Source organism: Pteropus medius, unplaced genomic scaffold, assembly GCF_902729225.1.
Source record: "Pteropus medius unplaced genomic scaffold, Ma_sr-lr_union100, whole genome shotgun sequence".
In the NCBI taxonomy this organism is placed as follows: Eukaryota; Metazoa; Chordata; class Mammalia; order Chiroptera; family Pteropodidae; genus Pteropus; species Pteropus medius.
The window spans coordinates 637,087-663,192 of record NW_024351072.1 but is presented as its reverse complement, the minus strand read 5'-3'; the positions used below and the strand labels follow the sequence as shown (position 1 = coordinate 663,192).

The 26,106-nt window shown below is 39.5% G+C and overlaps 1 protein-coding gene and 1 pseudogene across 1 annotated transcript in view; one reads left to right on the top strand and one right to left on the bottom strand.

Annotated features, from left to right (window-relative positions):
• KIAA1210 (KIAA1210 ortholog) overlaps window positions 1–26,106 on the bottom strand; it is a 332,344-nt gene that overhangs the window by 148,728 nt on the left and 157,510 nt on the right. The window lies entirely within an intron of this gene.
• Window positions 23,571–23,688, top strand: LOC120586081 (uncharacterized; annotated as a pseudogene).

Here is a 26,106-nt window from a genome sequence, read left to right as displayed (position 1 = left end):
CAGATTGTTTGTTAGTGGTATGTTTTCATTTTCTAGATTGTGGACAAATTTTCAATTTTTATACTGTCCCAGAACAAAGAGAACCATGACTAGTCTCTTGCAATTTATGTAGGAACTTGAATGTGCCTTAACAGTTTTATCATGCTTCCCGCAATCACCATCTTTCATTTTGGAAAGCAGAGGGGTGGCATTTGACTTCTTGTCTCCTTGTTACCTCGATACCAGGCTGTGCCTCCAGAATGAAAAACTGGGCACCATCCCTGGGAAAAGAAGATATGTATTTCTAAAACTGAAAGGAAGAAAACAAGTTAGCTCAGCCCAACCTCCCCCATCTCCTGCCCCATCCCTGGCCCCAAGTGAGGTCAAGAATAGTCCACTCATTCTTCAAACACATTGTGCTCTTTCCATCTCTGTGCCTTTTAACAGGCTGTTCTCAAGGCCTCTCACTCTCTTCCCCTTCTCCACAGACAAATTTCAAATTCGGCCCATACTGTCACTGCATCTTGTGAACCCCATTGCCCTTGCACCCCACTCCTCCTCTTCCAGCAGATTGGATTGTCCCCCCTTTCTCCTGAGCACCATAGAGAGGACTAGGGTACAGCATGGAATGGTCAGTATATGCATGGCAGACTTCCCAGGTCGGTGCATCTTTTCAACTATAAATCCTCCCCAAACACATGCACTCACTCTCTCTCTCTCCCCCCACTCCCACACACACAGCACATCTGCACACATCTATAGCAGGCAGTAGAGTATTGTGGTTAAATGGATGAACTCGGGCTAAGTTTGAGTCCAAGTTTTTTCACTAACTAAATGAATGACTATGGGAAAGTAACTGACTCATTCTATGACTGAGTCATTTCGTTTATGCAATACAAACATAGTACTTCTCTCATAAAGTCATTTTAAAGACTAAATATAAGGATGTATATAAAGTGCACAGCACTGTGGCTGGCATATAGCAACTGCTCAGTCAGTGGTATTTAGCATTATTATTACACAGGGTTTGACACATGAAGGATGCCAAATATGTATTTGAGTGAGTATCTGAATGGTTCACACAGTAAGGCTTTAAGAGTTTAAGTTAGGGACAAGTCAGGGACAGCTGGGCTACTCAAGGAAGCTGCTTCCCCTGACCTCAATATTGTCTCTCACTGGACCCTGTTCTTTTCCTTTAGTATACACACCACAATTTGTCACTATACATGTATTAGTTTACTTGTTTGGTTTTAGTCTTTCCCAATCAGTTAAGTTCCATGAGGCCAGGGCTCATGTGTGCTTTTGCCACCACTGTATCTCCTTTACCTGGAACAGTGCTGGGAAGAGACCAGGTACTTCAGAAGGGGAGCAAAAGAAGGGGAGCAGAAGAAGTGTGCACAATACCACACTTCTTCTTGGAAGAATTCAAGGGAAATGTGGGATTTAGGTGGTCCCAAAGGATGGGTAAGAGTTAAGTAGGAAAGCAATAAGGCTTCCAAATGGAGGAAATCCTGAGAAACCTGAGCATGTATGAGGTACTCAGGGGAATACAGCCAGTAGATCCACTGGGCTAGAAGAGCAAGTGACTTTCTGTAACTCGGTTTTTATAAGGGGGTAGTGAGATTAGAAGATGGGTTGGAGTAAGCAGGGAATTGCCTTGAATGCCAGGCTACTTAGGGATTCATTCTGTTAGCTAAGGCTTTGGCCTTTATCAACAAGAAAATATTCCTAGGAAAAGTATGTATTATCAGCCAAGTCTGATTGAGTATAAATTAAAGCTCTTTTCTTTAGAGAAAATTTTGCTATGGGGAAATGGCGATACCAGGAAACCACTGGAAAGAGAAAATAGTGCCCCTAAGATGATACAAAAGCATATAAAAAGGGAGATAAAAACAAACCTTATCCACCTCCAATGTTACCTTGGTCCAGAACCTTAACCCCAAACTATTTATTGTTTGTTTCATCAAAAAATGACTCTTCTTTAGAAAAATGCAGATGAGAAGCAGGAATGCCTGTGTGATAATGGAGGGCTTTTGATTACTGACAAAATCTCTTCATTTGTTATAGTTCTGTTCAACTCTTCTGTTTCTTCTTAAGTCAATTTTGGTAATATGTGTGTTTCTGGAAATTTGTCCATTTTACCTAAATTATCTAATTTATTATCATATATTTTCCTGTGTCATTAAAAGTCCTTTGTAAACATCATTTTGATGGCTACATAACATTCTATTGTATGGCTGTCCCATAATTTATTTAACTATTTTCTTAATGGTTCTCTTCAGGTTATTTTCAGGGTTAAAATGAATGTCTTTGTACAAAAATCTGTCTTTATTTCTATTTCCTTAAGATAAATTCATAGACATGAAATTTTTGGAACACAAGGCCTGAACTTGCTTGCAATTCCAGGCTCATGATGCATCCTGCCAAATTGCCATCCAGAAAGGTCAGACCACTTTGCCCCCCTCATTAGTACATGAAAGTTGTCAGCGCCGAGCTGATCAAGAAGGGAAGGTTTCAGTGGTGAAACACTCAGTTGGAAGAATGCACAAAAGGCCAACAAGAGAATGAAACGGCAGGCGCCAACTTTATTGTGGGGAGCACAGTTCTATTGTGGGGAGTGTGGTATTGTGCACACTTCTTCTGCTCCCCTTCTTTTGCTCCCCTTCTGCTCTCCAGGGGACCACATGGCTCCATCCATATCCAAATATAATAGTGGCATTCAGCCACATATGCGTGATACAATAAGCTGAAGTATGTTTACATATTTTAGGCACAGGCACTCTACTACACTAATGTAACATTCTAAATTTGGGATCCTATTCCTAGCCATGAGCCTGAATCACAGCAAGCCCTGGGACCAGCCAGGCCTGGAACCCACAAAAGTGCTTTAAAATGTTAGGGATTTGACTTTTAAAACACCTTTGCTGATTTCATAGATAGGAAATGCTATCTTACTTTTAGCTGTCATTTTGAAATTTCGAGTGAGGTCAAAATTTGTTAATATTTTATTACATATCTGTATTTCTTCATATGTGATCCATCTGTTCAGTTCTCTGTCCATTTGTCATTTGCTCTATTAGTGTCTTTCCTATTGATTTACATCATCTCTTTATCAATTGTTTATATTTATTGCAATACTTTTCAGGGCTGTTTTTTGCCTTTTATTTTGTTTATACTATTTCTTGATGTTTAGAAGGTTTCATTTTTATTTCAGCATTCTAATTTCTTCCTTTGTGATCTCTTCTATCACATGTATACCAAAAAAGCACTTCTTCATCCAGGAATCAGATGGATAATCTCATTTCTCCCTTTTAAAAATTTATCTTTTAAACACGCAGAATTTATTTCAGTGTATGATGTGATTATTTTCCCCAAATCACGAATCATTCTAGCACTGTTTATTGAATAATCCTTCCCTTTCTCATCACTCTAAGATCTTTTCTTTACCTATTAAATTCGTATATTTGTATGTATACATATATACATATACACACATATTGTTTTGTTTTGTTTTGTTTTGTTTTGTTTTTGTTTTCTGGGCTGTCTATTCTGTTCCATTGATCTGTTTCTTCTTGTACCACTATCACACTGTTTTAAATGCTGTGGTTTTATAATATATTTTGATAGCATTACTCCTCTGATTCAAACTTTTCTTAGCTTTTATGTGAATTGACTCTTCCACATAAGTATTGCAATTATTTTATCAGGAGGACTGGTCCCATCCCAGAGCCCACCTAAAGTATCCTATTTGGGGGCTACCTAATTCACTTCCTTGTGTCATTAGACAATATCTTCAGAATGAACAATGCAAGAGCCTAGATAAGCCAGGCTCCAACAGTGCCTTTAGCTTACATACCTTCTTTAGCTCCTAGAAGGAGAGAACTAAAGAGAGAGAATATTTTGGCCATATTTCTCTGAAGAGTTGAGATGAAAAGGAATAGTTTACCATGCCAACCACTTTCAAAGTTTGTTTTTCCCTCTCTTCAAAGAATTACTCTTTCAAGTGACATATGTTAGTTTTTATTTAATGTACTTTATTTTTAAAACTTTATTTAATGTACTTTAATTAACATTATGGAATTACATTTACAAATGCTCTTGAATTTATCTCTGTCTGTGGAACATGAACTAGTTCCTTTGTGATCTCTTCTATCACATGTATACCAGTTCTCTGAGCCTCAGTTCCCTCATCTATAAAATGGCAATAAGGACCTCATTATGCAATATGCCGGGCTCAGAATGTGGCTCAGAGTAGGTAATCAGTAAATAACCCCTGTATCATAACTGTGAGAGGTAGTAGAGCATATGGTTTAAGACTACAGGCTCTGGGTTTCAGAAATGGTCGGGAGATTGGGTCAGAAGGTTGTAGCAGGAAGAGGTTGCGCACCAAATACTTAATTTGCTATCAGCTGGACTGAAGCTTTCCATGAAGCCAAATGAGAGACGTGACATAAGAGGTCCCAAGGGGGAAAAAAAACAACCTGAAAGCCAGAGCCTCCTGAACAGACTGCCAGGGGGCGAGATGACTTTAGACACTGCCCCCAGATATAAGAAGCATTACTTCCTTCAGACAGAGGCAATTGATAGATGAAGCATAAAATAAACCAGAGGCTGTGGTTTCCTGGATACACCTGGCTCCCCATCCTTTATAATATGGAATATTTTTTGCTGTTTGTTCCTGATGTGTCCCCACCAGAGACCAATGCCATCAGAGTTCCTGTAAAAGTGAGGTTTTCTTGAGGGAAAAAAAAATGGCATAGATGATAGAGGCTCTGTTCATCCTTCTGGCGACCAAATCAAAGTTGGGATGGAAACAAGGAACAGCAGCAAGGAAAAATCACCTGGGATTTAGATGAACAAGCCATACAACTAGGGAGAAGTCCGAAAAAGCACCCTGCAACTACAGAAGGTAATCCTCACTGGGTGAGGACACAGGCTGCCCGGTCCTGAATGGCTGAGACAGAGGCTGTGGCAGCGGCAGTGGCAGTGGCAGAAGCCTCTTAAAGGGGCCACGCCCATGAGTGGATTTTCGCGGTGACAGACCTCTGAGCACCAGTTCTGATTCAGCTGTGCACAGAGGAGACCCGGGACTTACACGGAGACATCGTCAGAGTGAGGGCAAGGCAAGTCTCGGGTGTACAGAAGTGCCGATGGTATCCATTGTTCCCTGTTGAGCCCTCTCTCCTCCCAGTGTGTGGACACAACGCCACCATAGCCGCAATGTCATCAAACTGGATAACAGAGGTCACTCCGCCAGAGGATTTCCTGAAACCCTACAGCCCCAGCCACGCTACATCCAGCTACATCCTCAGCGAGTCAGGTGCTCCTTGATGAGCAGCACCTAGACTCGCACTGGAGGCAGCTGGCCTCAGTACTGGGGTGGCCTTTTGAGGCAACTATAAGCACAGCACCTGTGGATTGTTTGCTGAATCTTAACAGGTGGCCCCAAAGGGGCAGAGGCTTGGGCTAAATTTGGCCTGCAGCTAAACCCCTCTCAGGACTGTGCCACTGGACAGACACCTACTTCAGAAATGCACACTAATAAGACCAGGAGACTTAGGAGCTCTGCTTAATTCATAGAAACAGACACAGAAAGGCATTAAAAATGGGAACACAAAGAAGCAGAAACTATATGAGAGAACAGAACGGAGATCCAGGAATAATGGAATCAAGTAATCTAACAGATGCAGAGTTCAAAACACTAGTTATAAAGATACTCAATGAATTTTGGGGATGTGTAGATAAATTCACTGAGAACTTCAACAAAGAGATGAAAAACATAAAAATGGAAATGGAAATTATAAAAAGGAACCAGTCTGAAATGAAGAACACATTATCTGAGATGAGAAGTATATTAAATGGAATAAACAAAGGAATAAACAAAGTGAAGAGAGAAAAAGATCAAATGCCCTATCTAGAGAACAGGAAAGCCAAGGACAGTCAATCAGAATGACAAGAAAAAAGATGCCAAGACTATAAAAATAATTTAAGGAGCATATGGGACACTATTAAGGGTCTAAATATCTGTCTGATCGGCATACCTGAAGAAAACCAAGATGTCAAACAGCTGTTTGAAGAAATAATGATGGAAAACTTCCCTAACCTGGTAAAGGAAATAGACTAAACCCCCAGGAAGCTCAGAGAATCCCAAAAACCAGGGCTCCAGGGAGGCCCACACCAAGACACATCACAATTAAAATGCCAAAGTTTAAATTCAAAGAAAGTATATTAAAAGCACCAAGAGAAAAATAGATAGTTACCTATAAGGGAACACCCATAAGACTGGCAGCTGATTTCTCAAAAGAAACTATGTAGGACAGAAAGGCTCGGCACAAAATATTCGACGTAATGAAGACCGAGGAGCTACAACCAAGAATAATTTATCCAGCAAAGCTATCACTTAGAGTTGAAGGATAGATAAAGGGCTTCTCAGACAAAAATAAGCTAAAGGAATTTATCACCACCAAGCCAGTATTACAAGAAATGTTGGAGGAACTTCTTTGAAGAAAAAACGTGTATCAAAAACATGAATAAAGAATGGTAACAACTACATTCCTATCAATAAGTACCTCAAATGGAAAAGAATTAAGTGCTCCAACCAAAAGATAGAGTGGATGAATGGATAAGAAAACAAGACCCCTACATATCTTGCCTACAAGTGACTCACTTCAGATTAAAAGACATACACAGACTAAAAGGAAGGGGATGGAAAAAGATACTGCTTTGATGGACTTAGAGGGTATTTAAGTCAGACAGAGAAAGGTAAACACTGTATGATTTCACTTATATGCGGAATCTAAGGAATAAAAAGAACAAACTAATCAAAAACAGACTTACAAATGTAGTGGACAATTTGGTGACAGACAGAGTGGAGGGGCATTGGGGGGCTTGGAGAATGTGGTGAAGGGTTAAAGAAGTACAAATTAGTAGCTGATGGATGGTCACAGGGATGGGGAGCACGGCATAGGGAATGCAGTTAGTGTTAACACGTTGGCTAGGTGGAGGGTATGGGGAGGAAGGAAGCAATTGGGGAAATCGTTTTATGAACTATATATATTTCTAACAATGCACTGAAACTAATTAAGTAATTTAAAAAAAAAAACAAGAAGTAAATGTAAAAAAAAAAAAGACCACATGCTCTGAGGCCAGATTTTTTGGGTTCAAATCTTATTTTTATCAGTAATTAATTTCCTGATCTTGGACAAGTTACTTAAGGTGAATATGCTTTGGCTGCCTCTTCTGCAAATGTGGATAATGAAAGTACCTGCTTTATTGGGTGTAAGGAATGAGTTCATTCTATTAAACACTTAGAACAGTTTCTGGTACGTATTAGGAATTCGATTCACATTAGCTACTCCTATTGACAGTGCCCTTAGTGGTGGTGTTACCGGATAGTGTTAAACCTAGTTATTTGGACACACTATCCAGAATCCATTGCCTCATAGCACCATCTAGTGCTTATCTTGGAAAATTCTAAATCTATCCTTTAAGGCTTACTCAACAGTCATTTGGTTGGGAGAACATCTTTTTAAAAATAATAATAAAATTTATTTTTAGGAATACAAAAAATGGGAGAAATATCATGATTTCAATCTTTCATCTATCTGGGCTTATCTTTATAAGAGTCAGAGTTTTTGGATGCAAATAGAAACCGATTCTAGCTGAACTGAGCAAATTCTTGAGCATTTCATAGAATCAACAGGTAGGCAGATGAACCAGGCTAGGGAAATGGGCAAGAAATAAGGGAGGCTTGGCAGTGAGAACTCCAGTTAAGGTCATGCCATAGGACCACTTTGGTTAATATGTCACCACTGGCAACAGCTACCTCCACTACTTCTAGACTTCACCACCGCAAAATACTGCTGCCTTTGGACTCCACTGACCCAACATTGGCTACTGAGGCCTCTGCTACATGCAGTTCTTATGAATTAATTTCAAAACTGTCACTTTTTTGTATAAATCTATCAAGATTCAAAGTCTTTGATGAGAGCCCAGGTCCCACATTAGTGCCCTAACTACCCAGGACATATGAAGAAGCAATATGTGCTTTCCTTAGTTTTCAGAGTGAGAGGCAAGTCCTTGCCTTCTAAATTAACAGTGAAGGATTATCTCAAAAAAGAAGATGGTTTGGATATTCACTTCAGGTAAGGTTGCCAGATAAAATATAGGACATCCAGTTAAATATGAATTTCAGGAAAACAATTGATTTTTTAAAATATAAGTATGCAAATATTTCATAGAACATACTTATGGCAAAAACTTGAAAAGACAATTATGCCTAGTTTAGGTGAGGAGGGCACGGTGAAATGAATACTCTCAAATATTGCCAGTTGTTATATCCATTAGTATACCTAAGTGTATTAGCCAGTGTTCTCCAGAGAGACAGAACCAATAAAAGATTATATATATATATATATATATATATATATACTATATATATATATATATATATGAAGAGAGAGAGAGAGAGAGAGAGAGATTTAGTATAAGAATTGGCTCATATGGTCATGGAGGCTGTGAGGTCCCGCAATCGGCCATCTGCAAGGTGGAGACACAGGAGAACCAGTGGCATAGTTCAGTTTGAGTCTGGAGAAGGCCTGAGAACCAGGGGAGCCAATGGTGTAAATCCAAGTGCAGGAGAAGACCAATATCTCAGCTCAGCCAGCAGGCAAGAAGGAGGTGGGTAAATCCTCTGTTTTGTGTTCTATCTAAGCCCTCAAAGAATTGAATGATGCCCACCCACACTGAGGAGGGCAATATACTTTACTGAGTCCACCAATTCAAAAGCTAATCCCATCTGGCAACACCTTCACAGACACACTCAGAATAATGTTTAATCTGGGCACCCTTTGGCCCAGTCAGGTTGACACATAAAATCAAACATCACACCACGTGCATTAAAAATATTTACAACCTCTGATCCAATAATTCTATTTTTAGAAATCATCACAGCCTTTGACCCAGGAGTTGAATTTTAAGGAGTTTATTTTAAGGAAATGATCAGAAAGAGGCAAAATAATCTGCATACATACTGTCCATTGCAGAGTTATTGCTCATAAAGAAAAATTGGAAATAAGCCTAAATATTCAAAAGGAGAGTGGTCTAATAAATTATGGTTAATATATGATGGTATCTTATGGAGTCGGTAAAATTATATTTATGAAGAATTTTAGTTACATGAAAAACTCTGACAAAGGAATATTCAGAGATAAAAGCAGGGCAGAAGAAACACTAGAAAATATTTATTTGCACATATGTATGATCGAATAAAGAAGATAGTATTAATATTCAGTAGAGAGAGGGGAAAATAGAGAATAGAGGGGACAATGAGAATAGAAAGGGGACATTGGAACTCTGAAAAGAGTTTAGAGGGTGTGATAGAGTGCTTCCAGAGAAGGAGAGTAGGTGAGAGAATGGACTGTGGTTGTAACGTATAATTGTTGGACAGAACTGTCCATTTGTGGATTATGGTAAGAAATTTTCAAGTGAGCTCCTCCCTATGCCCTGCTCCCCCCAAGGAGCTGCTGATCTGTTTTCTGTCATTATAGATTAGATAGCATTTCCTAGAAATTTATAGAAATGGAATTATATAACGTGCATACATTTTGTCCCTAAGTAGTTCATGTTTTCAATGCTATTGTAAATGCTATTTTTTCACTTCAACTTTTGATTGTTCATTGCTATTATATAGAAATAAAATTGATATTTATATGTCAATCTGGTATCCTTCAACCCTGTTAAACTCATTTCGTTCTTGTAGCTTACTTGTAGAATCCATTGGATTTTCTATATAAGTAAATACATCCTCTGTGAATAGAAATAAATTTATGTCTTTTTTTCCAACAAAATTATTTTTCAAGTGAAATCAGCGAGTAGAGTACTGTGCTTTCTGATACCATGTTCAACTGTTTATGTGCAGTTAGGGAATGGGAGACAGTTGGGTTTAACCTGGATTAGGCTTTTGAAAAGATCTTAGTGTGTGACCAAGAGAAAGAGTGGCCAATGTGGGATAGAGAGAAAGGTGGTTGGAGGTGAAGAACATCAAGGAAGTGGACGGCCAAGGTATGCCATGTGTCATTCATGACAGTAAAGTTGCCAGGAATGATGAGCCAGCATTAGCTTGGGGAGAACAAATGAGTCTGGAGGAAAAGCCTCCCTAAGTAGAATTTATACCTGGTCCAGGTTTCTGGGGAGTAGAGGGGCCCAAGAACACTCTAGAACTCTGCCTCCCTCCCTGAAATGTGCCCATGCTCGGGTGACCAGCATTCACTGGGGCTGGCTCACACTCCTCTCCTCCAGTTTGAGAGGCTTTCACTCTGAAAATCCATCTCTAAGCTCTCAATAATCTAGACTTTTTAGAAACATAGGCCTCTTTACTCTCCTGGGGCAAGTAGAGTCTGGACCTCTATGTCACAAATGCCAGCCACCCTTTGTGGTAAAATTGAGTAAGTAAGAAAGAAAAAGTAAATTTTATTTACTGATGAACCTACAGCAGAGAAAACAGGTGATAGTTAATTAGATTACCTTGCCACATAGAAAAAAATCAAAAAAGGAATAATTCTAGCATTTTAACCTTAGGTATTTCTGGTTAGTGAGATAGTGGGATCACACCTATACACACGCAGAGGTAGGAACTCTGTGTGTGTGTGTGTGTGTGTGTGTGTGTGTGTGTGTGTGTGCCTGTTGACACGCACAAACACAAGGAGATAGGGATATCTTGTCTTTGACACCTTACTGCCTGCCACTTAGTTCATGATTCCTCTCATTTTATTTTAGTCTCTTGTCTCAGGATTACACATGCCCCTATATTTTCCTTAGGCTATAAAGGGTGCCCACTGTGTGCCCTATGAAGCAGAATTCTATTTCCGCCCTTACTTACCAGTTTTCTTTTAGGTGGCAATGGATACGAAAGGGTTAATAAGATAAAAAACAATCGCTGTTGCTTTAACAAACCTCTGAGTTTCCTAGGCAACATAATGCCTGTATTTCTCCCGCTTCTTCCTGTTTCTAAAAGCCCCTATGGAAAAAAATGGTGAAAATATTAACCTTGGCCAGCATTCAAGTCCCTGCTCCACCCCTCCCCAATTCTACTCCTCCAGCAGTTGACCTTGCCTTTTAGTTCATGGAAAACATTGAAGCTGTCGGGTGTGAGTTCCCTCAACCTTGAGATCTCCACATCTCTCTCCCCCTCCTCCTAAAGAACAAGGTTACGATCCCTCTGCCTGTCCTTTGCATTTCATCTTCTCCTGTCTCACTTCCTGCCACAGAGTTGGTTAATATCCCCTCTCTCCTGTTTCTGTCTCTAAGCACCTACTGGCATGAGTAGCTGCAGCCTGAGTCTATTACAGTTGTCTGAAAAACAAATCTAACTAAGAAATCCAACTTCCCTCTGTCCTCCACTCCCCCTCCTTTTAGTTGAGCTTCTTCTAAAGCTTATTGTTTGAGAGCTCAATTTCCTAAGTCCTCATATCCCACTTACTCCCTAGGCCACTGGAACCAGATTCCAGCTCTTCTCACATCACACCAAAAGGACTCTGGCATAGGTAACCTGGGACGTCCAAATGTTCTAGTCCAATTTACTCTTTAGTCTTCACCTTTCTAGATCTCTCTCAACATTGCGAAACTCTCCGCCCTGAAAACTCTTCCCTTTGCTTCGGTCATTCCACAGTCTCCCAGAAATCTTTCGATTGCAGGGAATTTTTATTCTCAATCTCCTTGGTGGGTTTCTCTTCTTCTACCTACCCCTACAATGTTAATCTTCCCCAAAAATTCTATCTTGGCTCTGTTTTCCTCTCTACAACTGGTGAACTACCCATAGATGCCAGGAAAGTAATATGAACAAGTAATGCAAGGATGGTGAAAGTTTCCCCCACCCTGTCTCACTTTTTTTGGAAACAGTAACACTCTTCACTCTTTCATTTTCCACTTTCAATAGGGCTATTGGCACAAAAAACATTTGACTCTTCTCTTTACTCTGACAAAAACAGAGCAAATATGATAAAAGACAACTGATATTTGGTCTCAGTATTTGGGTATATAGTAGGAAGAAGAAAGTCTCCTTTAAATATGGCCTCTGAAGGAGGCAGCTGCCAATCAGCTACGGCCAATTGTTGACACACAAGAATCTAATGCTGTTAAGACAAGTCAGAAATATGGGCTATATGTAAAAATCTTTTGGTTAAGTGTTCACGTCTAATATTTTTTAATTAGCATAATGCAAAGGTCAGATAAACAGCTCTTGTCACCAAGGCCAACAACTTTCAACCTTGGCTTAGCACATTGTGCAATGAGCCTTGGCAAGACTTCTATTCTCCCAGGTGATCTGATTCAATGCCACTGATTTCATCTACCACTTGCAGGCTGATGTCTCCTATCTTAATTGCTCCAGTCCAGACCTCTATTCTGTGCCCCAAGCCCATATATCCAACTGGACACATTACTGGATATCTCCACCAGGTTGTTCCTTATACCTCTCCTTTTCAAACAATGAATGTGCATGTGACTCATATGAGGGATCTTGTTAAAATGGATTCTGATTCAGTAGGTCTGGGATGTTGCCCAAGCTCATGCATTTCTAACAAGCTCCCAGTTAATGCCAACACTGCTGATGCATGAGCCACATTTTAAGACACAACTTTCATTTGAATACAAGGTCCTTTCCTCCTATTTACCTCCTCTTGGTGGATGAAACACCATCCATCCACTAGCCCACGCAAGAGTTTGGACATAAAGTAGATATAGAGAGAATGATAGTAGTAGAGGAGAAATCCTAAGCCTTGTCCCATACAGCCCCTTAACATATTTCTATTTCTACTTTTATGTCCTCACTATCACAATCTTGATTTAAGCCCTCATTTTCTCCTGCAGTAGGGGTCTTCACTGGTGTCTCTGCTTTAGTAGTCACCCCTCCAATGCATCCTCAGTGCTCCTACCAGCATGATACTTTTAAAAAGCAAAATGATCTTATGTAAAGCCTGGGCTCTTCAGCCAGACTTCTGGGTTTAAATCCCAGTTCTGCTTCTTACTAACTGTGTGACTGGGCAAGTAACTTAACCTCTCTAGGTATCAATTTCCTCACCTATAAAAAGAGGATGATAATAGAACCTAACTTAATTAAGATAAATGAAGCAATATATGTAAAGTGTTTGTAGCACTCCATAAATCGGCATTAGCTGTGATGTTGGTGTATTGGGAGTAAGGAGGAAGTAGAAAGAGATAAAGCTAGACAGGCAGGCTGTGGCCAGATCATGGAAAGTTAGAGTACTGAGTTGGGTCTCTGGGAAACAGACTCTGATGGAGGTTACTATATAGGAAGTTTATTGGGGAGTGCTCTGAGATCTACACCCATAGGGTAAGGCAAGGAAGCAGATTCAGGCAGAGGGAGAAGTTAAGCTTCAGTGTATTCCCAACACAGCCTCAGTTAATCCTGCAGGGAGCGCTAAGGCTGGGCTGGCCCCATAGAGTCGTCCTCAGTTGGAGCAATAAGGACAGGCTTTTATATCCCTGTATTGATCATTCGTTGCCAGCAGGCTACCTTAGAAGGAGTTGTGACTTTGGGCTAGGAAGCTGTCTTTGGCCCAGTGTAATCTCAGGGGGAAGATTGGGTTGCAAACTGTCAGCCACTAAAGCTTTCAGCAATTGGGGAGCAAGAGAAATGAGTGAGTGCTTGGGTCTCAGAAGTGGGAGCAGGAGGTGAAATCTGGATTGTCCACCACAATAGTAAACCATGCTAACCCTGGACTTGATTTCACTGACAATAGGGAGTCATTAAAGGGTTTCCCCAGAATGGGGCATGCTGTTTGGCACCACCTTGCTTTTGCTCAGATTTCTTCCTCTGTCTCCATGCTTCTTACCTAAATTGGAATCACCTTGGGGTGCATGTGCACTCGTTGAAACTGGAGACAAAATAATTTAATAGTGAACAGCAAGCATTGGAGCCACACTGATTGCATTTGAGTTATGACATTGCCATTTACTAGCTGTGTGACAGTGAGCAAGTTCCTTAACTTCTCTATACATAAGTTTCTTTAGCTGTGAACTAGGGATAATATAACCACCTGCTTCACATGTTTTATGAAGCATGCATGAGTTATTCCGTACAAAGAGTTTATTTTTTATGGAAATATATTTGGCATACAACATTGTGTAAATTTAAGTTGTACAACATGTTGATTCGATAAAATTGTGTATGCAATATGATTGTCATTATAGCTATAATTAATACTTCTATCATGTAGCATAATTATCATTTATTAGTGGTTGGGATAATTAAGGTCTAGTCTCTTGGCCAGTTTGATTATAATACAATATTGTTGTCTATATTCACTATACCATGCATTAGAACTCTAGGGCTTATTTACTACTCATTGCAAGTTCATACCCTTAAACAACATCTGTCCTATCCCCCACTCCCCAGCCCCTGATAACCACTATTCTATTCTCTGTTTTTCTGAGTTTGGCTTTTTCAGATTCCACATATGAGTGATATCATACAGTATTTCTCTTTCTCTGTCTGACTCATCTCACTTAGCATAATCCCTGGCACAAATGATGATAACTATTAGTAAAGATGCAGATTCTTGGGCTTTTCCTTAGACTTAATGGATCAAAATCTTTGGGGGCTGATCCTAGAAAGACACATTTTAATAAGTACCTTCCCCTCCTCAAGATTATTCTGATCCTCACTAAAGTTTAAGAACCATTGGATGGTTTCCCTGGAAAACTCATCTCTTCTTTGTCCACCTGGTGAACATTTTAGACTCAGCTCAAATATTATCTCCTGTATGAAACCTTCTTAGAACGAACACCCCCATCCCTCTTTTGTCTACCTCCCCCTGACTGTGTGCAGACCTCAACCACAACTATTATCTTTTTAAAAATAATTTTAATTTTTTTTAATTACAGTTTAAATATGATATATTAGTTTCAGGTGTACAACATGGTAATTAGACTTTATTATATAACTTACAAACTGATCATCTTGATAAATCTAGTACCCATCTGACATTATATATAGTGATTACAATATTATTGACTATATCCCTTATGCTACACTTTATATTCCCACAACTATTTTGTAACTACCAATTTGTACCTAACCCCTTCTTTACCCAATCCTCAACTCCCTTCCATCTGGCAACCATAAAATGTTCTCTTTATCTGTGAGTTTGTTTATGTTTTTTGCTTGTTAATTTTCTTCTTTAGCTCCCACTTTTAAGTAAAAGATTATGGCATTTGTCTTTCTCTGACTTACTCCACTCAGCATAATACCCTCTAGGTCCATCCATGTTGTTGTAGATGGCAAGACTTCATTATTTTTATGGCTGAGTAATATTCCATTGTATATATGTACCACTTCTTTATCCATTCATCTATTGATGGACACCCAGGTTGCCTCCATATCTTAGCTACTGTAAATAATGCTTCAATGAGCATATGGATTCATACTCCGTTTGAAGTATTGTTTTGGGTTTCTTCAGATAAATACCCATAAGTGGGGTAATTGGGTCCTTCTTTGTCTCTTCTTATAGCCTTTGTTATAAAGTCTATTTTGTCTGGCATAAGTATTGCTACCCTAGCTTTTTGTTTGTTTGTTTGTTTCCATTTTCATGAAACATCTTTTTTCTTCCCTTTACTTTCAGTCTATGTGTGTCTTTCGATCTGAAGTAAGTCTCTTGTAGGCAGTATACGTAGGGGTCTTGTTTTCTTATCCAATCAGGCACTCCATTTTTGATTGGAGCATTTAATCCATTTACACTTAAAGTAATTGTTGATAGATATGTAGGTATTGGCATTTTATTATTCATATTTTTTATGTTTTATTCTTTTTACTTCTTCTTCTTAAAGAAGTCCCTTCAACATTTCCTGTAATACTGGCTTGGTAGTGATGAACTCCTTTAGCTTTTTCTTGCCTGGAAAGCTCTTTATCTGTCCTTTGATTCTAAATGATCACTTTGCTGGGTAGAGTCATCTTGGCTGTAGGTCCTTGTTTTTCTTCACTTTGAATGTTTCCTGCCAAGTCTTTCTGGCCTATAAAGTTTCTGTGGGGAGATCAGCTAACAGTCTTATGGGAGCTCCCTTGTAGGTAACTGTTTTTCTCTTGGTGCTTTCAAGATTCTCTCTTTGCCTTTAACCTTTGGCATTTTCATTATGATGTGTCTTGGGTTCATCTTGGGACTTTCTGCACTTCCTGGACTTGCGTGTCTATTTCCTTTACTAGGTTAGGGAAGTTTTAGTCATTATTTCTTGAAACAGGTTTTCAATTTCTTGGTCTCTCTCTTCTCCTTCTGGTATCCCTATGATGCAAATGTTGGTATGCTTGATGTTGTCCCAGAGGCCCCTTCTTTCTTCTTGTTGCTGTTCTGATTGGGTGTTTTCTGCTACCTTATCTTGTAAATCACTGATTCAAACCTCCACTTTATCTAATCTACTGTTGATTCCTTCTAAAGTACTCTTCATTTCAGTTATTGTATTCTTCATTTCTGACTGGTTCTTTTTTTCTATCTCCACTTTTACGTTTTCTATCTCTTTGTTAAAGATCTCACTGAATTCATCTACTCTTCTCCTAAGTTCACTGAGCATCTTTATAACAAGTGTTTTGAACTGTGCATGTGGTAGGTTGCTTGGCCCCATTTTGTTTAGTTCTCTTTCTGGACCTTTGTTCTGTTCTTTCATGTGAGACATGTTTCTTTGTCTCATTTTTCTTGCCTCCCTGTGTATGTTTCTATGTATTAGGTAGGGCTGCTATGTCTCCCAGTCTTAGTAGAGTGGCCTTATGTAGTAGGGGTCTTGTGGGACTCACTGGCACAGTCTCACCTAGTCACCTGAGCCAGGTGCTCCAGGTGTGTCCCTTGTATCAGTTGTGTGTGCCCTCCTGTTGTAGTTGAGCTTTGGTTGCTCTTTGCTCATCAATGGGAGGGATTGACCCTCAGGCAGATTGGTTGTGAGGACTGGCCGTGACAGTGGAGGAGCTGTTGTGCAGGGGCTGACCCTACAAGCAGGATTCATTTTAGCAGGGCTCTGGTGCCTGTCCAGTTCTGTCTTTTGGGTGTGTCATCCTCAGATATGACCCAGGGTAATGCTCCAGCTCAGACTAGACCCAGCCACCAGGCATGCAGGCCAAGTCCTCCTGGGAGGTGCCCTGCTGCAGGCCAAGTTCAGCTGCAGCCTATGCCCTGCCCAGGGCCACCTGGCATGAGCCACCAAGCAATCCGCAGATGGCCACCACTCACGCTGGACTTGGAGGTACCTCAAGAGGCCAAGCCGCAAACCAAGGCTGGCTGCTACTAGTGCTGGGCTTGGGGCTGCTCAACAAGAGATACGGGACATGCAGAGGCCAGATGCTACTTGTTTAGGTTTTGTAAATCTTTGAAAGAATTTAAGAAAGTCCACAGCATGAGCCAAGACAGGCCATTTGTATGGAAAATCTACTGGAAGTGGCTTGGGAGGGCCCACAAATTGGGTGGTTTGGGGTCTCAGGGATTCACCAGGGTGGGGCAACCAGTGTTATTCAGACTGATGGATACTCAGATATGGAGGCCACATCCGTCTGCAAGCCAGGAAGGAGAGAGCTCAACAAAGGAACAATGGCATCTGCCAGCACTTCTGTCTGGAAAAAAGCTGTCCCTCCAGCCCTTGCCCCGAAGCCAAACAACTCAGTTCCTCCCAATATGTCCCTGGTGCCTCCCGAGCTGCTACCCCAGCACTGGAGATCAGAGCCCATGTGAGTAATTCTGCATGCAGGCCCCATAAGAGGAATGTCTGCGACTCAAGAAGCCCTTCATCTCACTCAGCCACAATCTTCACTGGTTTTCACAGCCAGAAGTTGTGGGTACTTCTCTGCCTGGCATTGGAGCTCTGGGCTGGGGAACCCAATATAGGACTGGGAACCTCACTCTTCCAAGGGGACCTGCACAGCCGAAATATTTCTCCCTATTCTCAACTACCCACCACACATGGTTGTGGGACCATCCTCTTCCTCATTTCTGCCCCTCTTACCAGTCTCGAAGCGGCCTCTTCTGTGTGTCCCCAGTTGTAGGACTTCTGTTCAGCTAGACTTCAGGCAACTTTCAGTGATGGCTATTCTGTAGTTTAGTTGTAATTTTGATGTGGTCATGAGAGTAGGAAAGCACAACGTTTACTTACTCTGACGTCTTGATCAGAAGCCACATCTATTACCTTTTGACTGTCTCCTCTCACTAGATGGTGAGCTCATTCCTTGAAGGGCAAGACTTTGCATCCTTAGCATCTGCCACAGAGCCTAGCATGGATCAGGAGCTCAATAGAGGATGGTCAGGTGGATGTGCATAGACAGACCCCCTTTGAGTGTCTAAAATCTCATTATCAACTGTTGCCTACTCTAGTCTCTGAAATTGAAAATATAGAATCCATATACTTCTATCACTCAAAACATAGTTGGCAACTCTAGTGTTGTTTCTTATCCTTTAAAAGTTTTAATTTTGCATTGCTTTTTACTATAATAAAAGTAATTTATGTCCACTGTATAAAAAAGAAAGCAAAAATTACCCATAATCTTACAACCCAGAGATAACTGCTATTAACTTTTACGTGTATTTCCTTCTGATTTTTTTCTGTGCATGTATATAACATAATGGGTTTCCATATTCAAATCAAGTCCATAGATATTTATTCAGCACCTACTATATTCCAGCCACTATTTTAAGTACAGGAGCTCCAGCAGTGAGAGAAATAGACAAAACCTCTGTTCTCTTGTAGCTTTCATTCAAGTTGGAGGAGATAATCCAAAAGTGAATAAATGATATTGTATATTAAGAAGTAGTAAATGTGATGGAAAAAAACAAAGCCAGAGAAAGGGCTAGCGAGTTGAGGAGGGTGTTTTGAGATTTGAAAGCAGTGAGGGAATGATCCATGGTAATATCTGGGGAAGAGTATTCCAGCAAAGGGAACCACAAGTACAGAGGAATTAAAATATGCCTGATTGTTTGAGGGCTAGCAAGGAGGCCACTGTGGCTGGAGTAAAGTGGTGAGACAATAAGTGGGAAACGAGATCCTAAAGTCTTAAAAGTAAGAGTAGGGTGGGGTGGTTCAAATCCTGCAGGGCCTTGTAGGCCACTGTAAGGACTTTGGGGTTTTATTCTGAGTGAGATGAGAAGCATCTTTGGATATTTAGGTGGTTTCCAGTTCGTTTTTTGTTTTTTTTGTTTGTTTTTTTTTTTGCTACTATATCATGATTTGTGATTTTTCTATACAAATTTCTTCACATCTCTGAGTACTTCTGTAGAAAAATTTCTAGAAGTTAGATTCCTTGGTTACAGGTTACAAATAATTTGAGGCTCTTGATGTATATTGCTAAAAGGGCTTTCTAGAAAGTCTGTACCCCTTACAATATCCTTTAATTAAACAAAAAATTATTGATCACTTACTACATGGCAGACGTGGTCTAGGAGCTTAAATATATTGGTGAACAAAATAAATCTTTCATTCTAGCAGTAACATTCTCACCAGCATTTTGTCAAACTGCCTGTCTTGCTAGATACTTGTCAATACCAAGTATTACCATTCTTAAAAAGCTTCAAGAAACAAAAGGCAAAAAAAAGAATGCTCTTTCATTAAATGATGAAAAATGGTATATTATTATTATTATTATTATTATTATTATTATTATTATTTTCTTTTGGATTTATTTGATTACTAGTGAGGTTGAATTACTTTCCACACAATTTTTAGCTAATTAGCCAATTGTTGTATTTATCTTTAAAATCTCTTAAAAACCTTTGAAAATAATTTAAAGGAAGCAGGAAGTTTGGAAATATTAAAAGACTTAACATATATCTTGGGAAATAAGTAGTCCTTAGGTCAAGTATATAGGCTTTAGAAATTGATTTGAAGCCAAAAAGCATATATGATGCAACTGTCATGTTCTGGAAGGAACTTTTTAGTCGAGAGCACCTCGCTTGTTTCCAGAGAACTTGAGAACTACCACTCTGGATGAGACCTTTCCACTCGATATTGTGACATGAGTCAGAATGGTGGGATGCTTTTCTTTAACAATCTCAACATTCAGTGTTACCTAAGAACCCACTTTATTTAATATCAAATCTGGTTTTAAAGCATTTATATTTTCAAGCTGTATCACTTCTTAAGGTTTTAAAATGCACAAATTTTCTACCCTCCGTGTGAAGTGGGACTTCTTTTAATCCATTACCCTTCTAAGGAACTACAGACTGTAACAGAAAGGACTCTGGACTGTGATAAATGGAAATTATGAATCCCCCAGCCCTCCATAAAAACATTTCCACTGCTTTTTTAAGAATTGACTTATAACGGACATATAACGTTGTGTAAGTTTAAGGTGTACAACATATTGGTTTGATATTTATATTGCAATATGGTTGCCGTTGCAGTGTCAGCTAACACCAATGTTGACATCACATAATTATCATTTCTTCTAGTGGTAGGAACAATTCAGATCTAGTCTCTTAGCAAGTTTAATGTTTATGATACAGTTTTGTTGTCTATAATCACTGTAATGTGTATTAGAGCTCCAGGAGTTATTTATCTACTAGTTACAAGTTTGTACCCTTAAAAAACATCTCCCCAATTCCCTCACCCCCTTGCCCCTGGTAACCACCATTCTACTCTCTGGTCTCTCAAGTTCAGTTTTTTGTTTTTATTTTATGTTATTTTTAGATTTCACATATCAGAGATACCATATAGTATTTGTCTTTCTCTGTCTGACATATCCCCCACTTTTAATAGTGATCACTTTTGAGGAGAGAGAAGCAGGGTGGGGGAGGGGCTTTAATTTACCTTTTGTATTTTCCTATAGTTTGAATTTTTTTTTTTTATCTTACATGAATATGACTAAAAAAAAATCCAACAGGGGTTATCTGGATGAGAGCTAATGGCTGGTTCTTATTTTTTACTTTGTATCTCTTTTTATTAGAAAAAACTGATGAATCGTTTATTATTTTGAGTACAGTACATAGGGAATATAGTCAATTATACTGTAATAACTGTGTATGGTGTCAGGTGGGTACTAGACTTATCAGGGGGATCACATTCTAAGTTATATAAATGTCTAACCACTATAAAGTGCACCTAAAACTAATATCATATTGAATGTCAACTACAGTTGACAAATAAAAATAGGAGAATCGGGCAAAATGGCGTAGATGGTAGAAGCTTTCACCCCGTCTTGCGACCATATCAAACGTGAGACAAAAACACGGAGCAAACAACAAGCAAAGTCGCCTGAGGGTCTAGAGGAACAGAAGCCCTACAACTAGGGAGAGATAAGTAATCACCCTGCAATGGTTAGAGGTAGGAAGGGGCGAAGACAGGAGGCTGCCCAAGCGGCTGAGTGGGACAGAGGCTGCAGTAGCTGCAGACACCTCTTAAAGGGGCCATGTCTGCGACCAGAATTTTGTGGTGATGGACCTGCTTGCTCTGAGCACCAATGCCTGGTTGGCTTTTCCGGGGTCACCAGGGACTTACGGGGGTACACTGAGTTGTTGGAGTGAGGACTGGAGGTGAAGCTTTATCCTGGGCAGAAATGCTGGTGGTATCCATTGCTCCTCTGTTGAGCCCTCTCCTCTCCCAGTGTGCAGACACAGCACCACCACAGAGGAGATGTCATCGAACTGGATAACAGAAGTCGCTCTACCCAGAGGACTCCATGAAACTCTGCCTTCCCCAATTCACAGCCCCACCCAAGCCACATTCAGTTATGTCCTTGGCGAATCCTGTGCCAGTTGATGAGCAGCGCCAACACTCACACTTGTGGCAGCTGGCCTTGGTTTCTGGTGGTTTCTTGGGGCAACTATGAGCACAGCATCTCTGGATTGCTTGCTGAATCTTAACAGGTGGTCCTGGAGAGACACACTCTGGGGCTAAACTTGGCCTGCTGCTGAACACCTCTCAGGACTGTGCCTCTGGACACCTTCTACACAAAGCCACACTAATAAGATTGGGAGACTTAGGAGCTTTACTTAGGACATAGAAACAGACATAAAATGGCATTCAAAATGGGAAAACAAAGAAGCAGAAACCATATGAGAGAAGAGAACAGAGATCCAGGAATAATGGAGTCAAGCAATCTAACAGATGCAGAGTTTGAAACACTGGTTATAAAGATGCTCAATGAAATTAGGAGCAGTGTAGATATATTCAGTGAGAATTTCAACAAAGAGATAAAAAAAACCCATAAAAATGGAAATAGAAATTATAAAAAGGAACCAGTCTGAAATGGAGAATACATTATCTGAGATGAGAAGTATATTAAATGGAATAAACAAAGGAATAAACGAAGTGAATTTTTAAAAAAGATCAAATACCCTATAGGACAAGAAAAGAATTTTTAAAAAGATCAAATACCCTATAGGACGAGAAAGCCAATGACAGTCAATCAGAATGACAAGAAAAAAAAGATGCCAAGACTATAAAAATAATTTAAGGAGCATATGGGACACTATTAAGGGTCTAAATATCTGTCTGATCGGCATACCTGAAGAAAACCAAGATGTCAAACAGCTGTTTGAAGAAATAATGATGGAAAACTTCCCTAACCTGGTAAAGGAAATAGACTAAACCCCCAGGAAGCTCAGAGAATCCCAAAAACCAGGGCTCCAGGGAGGCCCACACCAAGACACATCACAATTAAAATGCCAAAGTTTAAATTCAAAGAAAGTATATTAAAAGCACCAAGAGAAAAATAGATAGTTACCTATAAGGGAACACCCATAAGACTGGCAGCTGATTTCTCAAAAGAAACTATGTAGGACAGAAAGGCTCGGCACAAAATATTCGACGTAATGAAGACCGAGGAGCTACAACCAAGAATAATTTATCCAGCAAAGCTATCACTTAGAGTTGAAGGACAGATAAAGGGCTTCTCAGACAAAAATAAGCTAAAGGAATTTATCACCACCAAGCCAGTATTACAAGAAATGTTGGAGGAACTTCTTTGAAGAAAAAACGTGTATCAAAAACATGAATAAAGAATGGTAACAACTACATTCCTATCAATACGTACCTCAAATGGAAAAGAATTAAGTGCTCCAACCAAAAGATAGAGTGGATGAATGGATAAGAAAACAAGACCCCTACATATCTTGCCTACAAGTGACTCACTTCAGATTAAAAGACATACACAGACTAAAAGGAAGGGGATGGAAAAAGATACTGCTTTGATGGACCTAGAGGGTATTTAAGTCAGACAGAGAAAGGTAAACACTGTATGATTTCACTTATATGCGGAATCTAAGGAATAAAAAGAACAAACTAATCAAAAACAGACTTACAAATGTAGTGGACAATTTGGTGACAGACAGAGTGGAGGGGCATTGGGGGGCTTGGAGAATGTGGTGAAGGGTTAAAGAAGTACAAATTAGTAGCTGATGGATGGTCACAGGGATGGGGAGCACGGCATAGGGAATGCAGTTAGTGTTAACACGTTGGCTAGGTGGAGGGTATGGGGAGGAAGGAAGCAATTGGGGAAATCGTTTTATGAACTATATAGGTATCTAACCATTGTACTGTATACTTGAAACTAATTAAATAAATTTTAAAAATAATAAATCACAGAAAAAAATACATGAATGAAGAATGGTGTCTACGGCCATGCCACCCTAAACATGCCTGATCTCGTCAGATCTCAGAAGCTAAGCAGAGTCAGGCCTGGTTAGTACTTGGATGGGAGACCATCTAGGAAGACCAGGTGTGTAGTAATAACTACATTTCTATCAACAAGTACCTCAGATGGAAAAGAGTTAAGTGCTCCAACCAAAAGATAGGGAAGCTAAATGATTAAGAAAAACAAGACCCTTACATATGCTGCCTACAAGAGACTCACTTCAGATTAAAAGACACACACAGACTAAAAGGAAGGGGTTGGATAAAGATTTTGCCTTGATGGACCTAGAAGATATTGCCTAATGAAGTAAGATAGAGAAAGTCAAATACATGTGGAATCTAAAGAACAACAAAAACGGAAACAAATTCATAGATACAGGGAATATTTTGACAGCTACTAGATGGGAGGGGAGGGGTTGGGGGGACAGTGAAAAAATGAAAAATGGCAAAGGGATTAAGAAGTACAAATGGATAGATACTAGTCATAGCAATATAAAGTGTAGCATAAGGAAAATAGTCGACAATGTTGTAAAAAATATGTAAGTGGGAGAGGGGTACCTGATTTAGTGGGGTGACCACTTTATGAATTATATAGATCTCTAACCACTATATTGTACAACTGAAACTAATATATGTATCTCAACTGTAATTGAAAAACTAATATATGTATCTCAACTGTAATTGAAAAAACTCATTGAATTGTACAATGTAAATATGAGCAACTAATTGTCTATTATACTTCAATAAAGCTGGGGATAAAAAAAAGAAAAAGAAAAAGAAAGAATTCCCTAGTTTTGTAAAACACAATCTATGTCTGTGTTTCATATGTCTTCAGGAATATAAACCAAACTGCTAATGTGTGAGCCCGATTTAAAGTTTGCTTGGGGAGCTGGGAGAGGGAAATGAGTTTTATTTTTTACATTATACATGTACGTATTAAGTTTGTTATAGTAAACATGTTTTACCGTTCTACATTTTTTCAAAAGAGAAATAATAAATCATTTTCCCCCTGAGGCTAAAAGGACATGGGCTCATTGTGGAAAATGTAGAAAAGTACGAAAAAGAAACTAACAATCACAACAGTTAACATTTTAGCATGTTTTCTTTCAGGTTATCTTTTATGCATTTTTTACATAGTTGAGTTCATACTGTACATAGTTTTGTATCCCATTTTGTTCTCTTAAGATTAAAATATAAGTATTTTCCCATGTCATGATAATATTTGGATGGCTGTATCATACACCATTTTATGGTTTCGTCACAATTCAAGTCGTTTAATTAGCTATTTCTTAAAGTTGAACATTCAGGTTCTTTCCAGTTTTTCCATATTTAAAACGATTCTCTGATGAGCATCTCAGTAATGAAATCTGCGCATTTCTAAGTGTTTTCTTGGAATGGATTACTAGAAGTGAAATTACTGGATCAAAGAGTAGACTTCTACAAGTGGGATTATGGATAGAAAATATTTTTATGGATAATAAAAGGTTACACAAATTTTTATTCCCCTCGACGGTGTGAAAAGAGACTGATCAATCTCTTGCCAGTGTTGCATAGCATCCTTTTTTATTTTTTTTTCTTCTATCTTTCCCATAGGAAAATGGTCGGTGACAGTGGTATCTCCGTTTTTCATTGCTAGCGAGACTGAACATTTGTCATATGCTAATTTATTCCCCAGTGGTATCCCCTCTTCTATGAACTACTTATTTCTATTTTTGTCCATTTGACTAAAGTCTTCCAGATTTTCTTATCAATTAAAATGAGCTGTTAAAAGATTTCAACCCTTCGTTTGTCATTTTGGTTGCAAATGAAAATATTTTTTACAAATTTGTTGGTTTGTAAAAATGTCTTGGCCATACGGTTTTTTTAAAAAGATAATTAGATTCTAAGTATAGCCGAGTTTGAGCCTTGAGTAAGTTAGAGAAGTTTGACAGAAGATCTGAAAGGCCCATTTCAGCTAACCTTAAATTTAGATCATAGGCCGATTTAAAGATTGTTCAGCTCACATGCACTTTTAAATGGCTTAAAATGAGGTGGGGCGCCAGGGATGGAAGCGGTTTATGCCAGAAATTTTTAGAATTCTGAGGTAGGGAGCCAATTCTCTCAAGTCTCCTGCGTGTTTGAGAAGCAGAGTAAATTACAAGCAAGCGAACAGAATTCCTGATGGAAAAGTACAGCTCTGGGCTGCAGATGTGGGCATGGCCTGGTTTTAATTATTCCCCGCTCCTCGCCCGCCATTCTTTCTTCCACTCCCCTCCCCCCGCCACAATAAAGAGAGCAGCCAGATTAAGACTCTAAAGGATGCAGACTGTCTGTCCTTCCCACTTAAGGCCTGCTCCTGTGCAGACGGTTAGCACATCAAAGACCGGATGAAATAAATACCTAGGAAAGGAACAAACCAAACCTAGATTCTTCCAAGTCCCCCGCCCTGCCTTCGTCTGGGCTTCAGCACAGGGTTACTGAGACTGCCAAGGGTAGCTCGACAGACTTCAAATACAAGAACGCTGCCAAACAAAG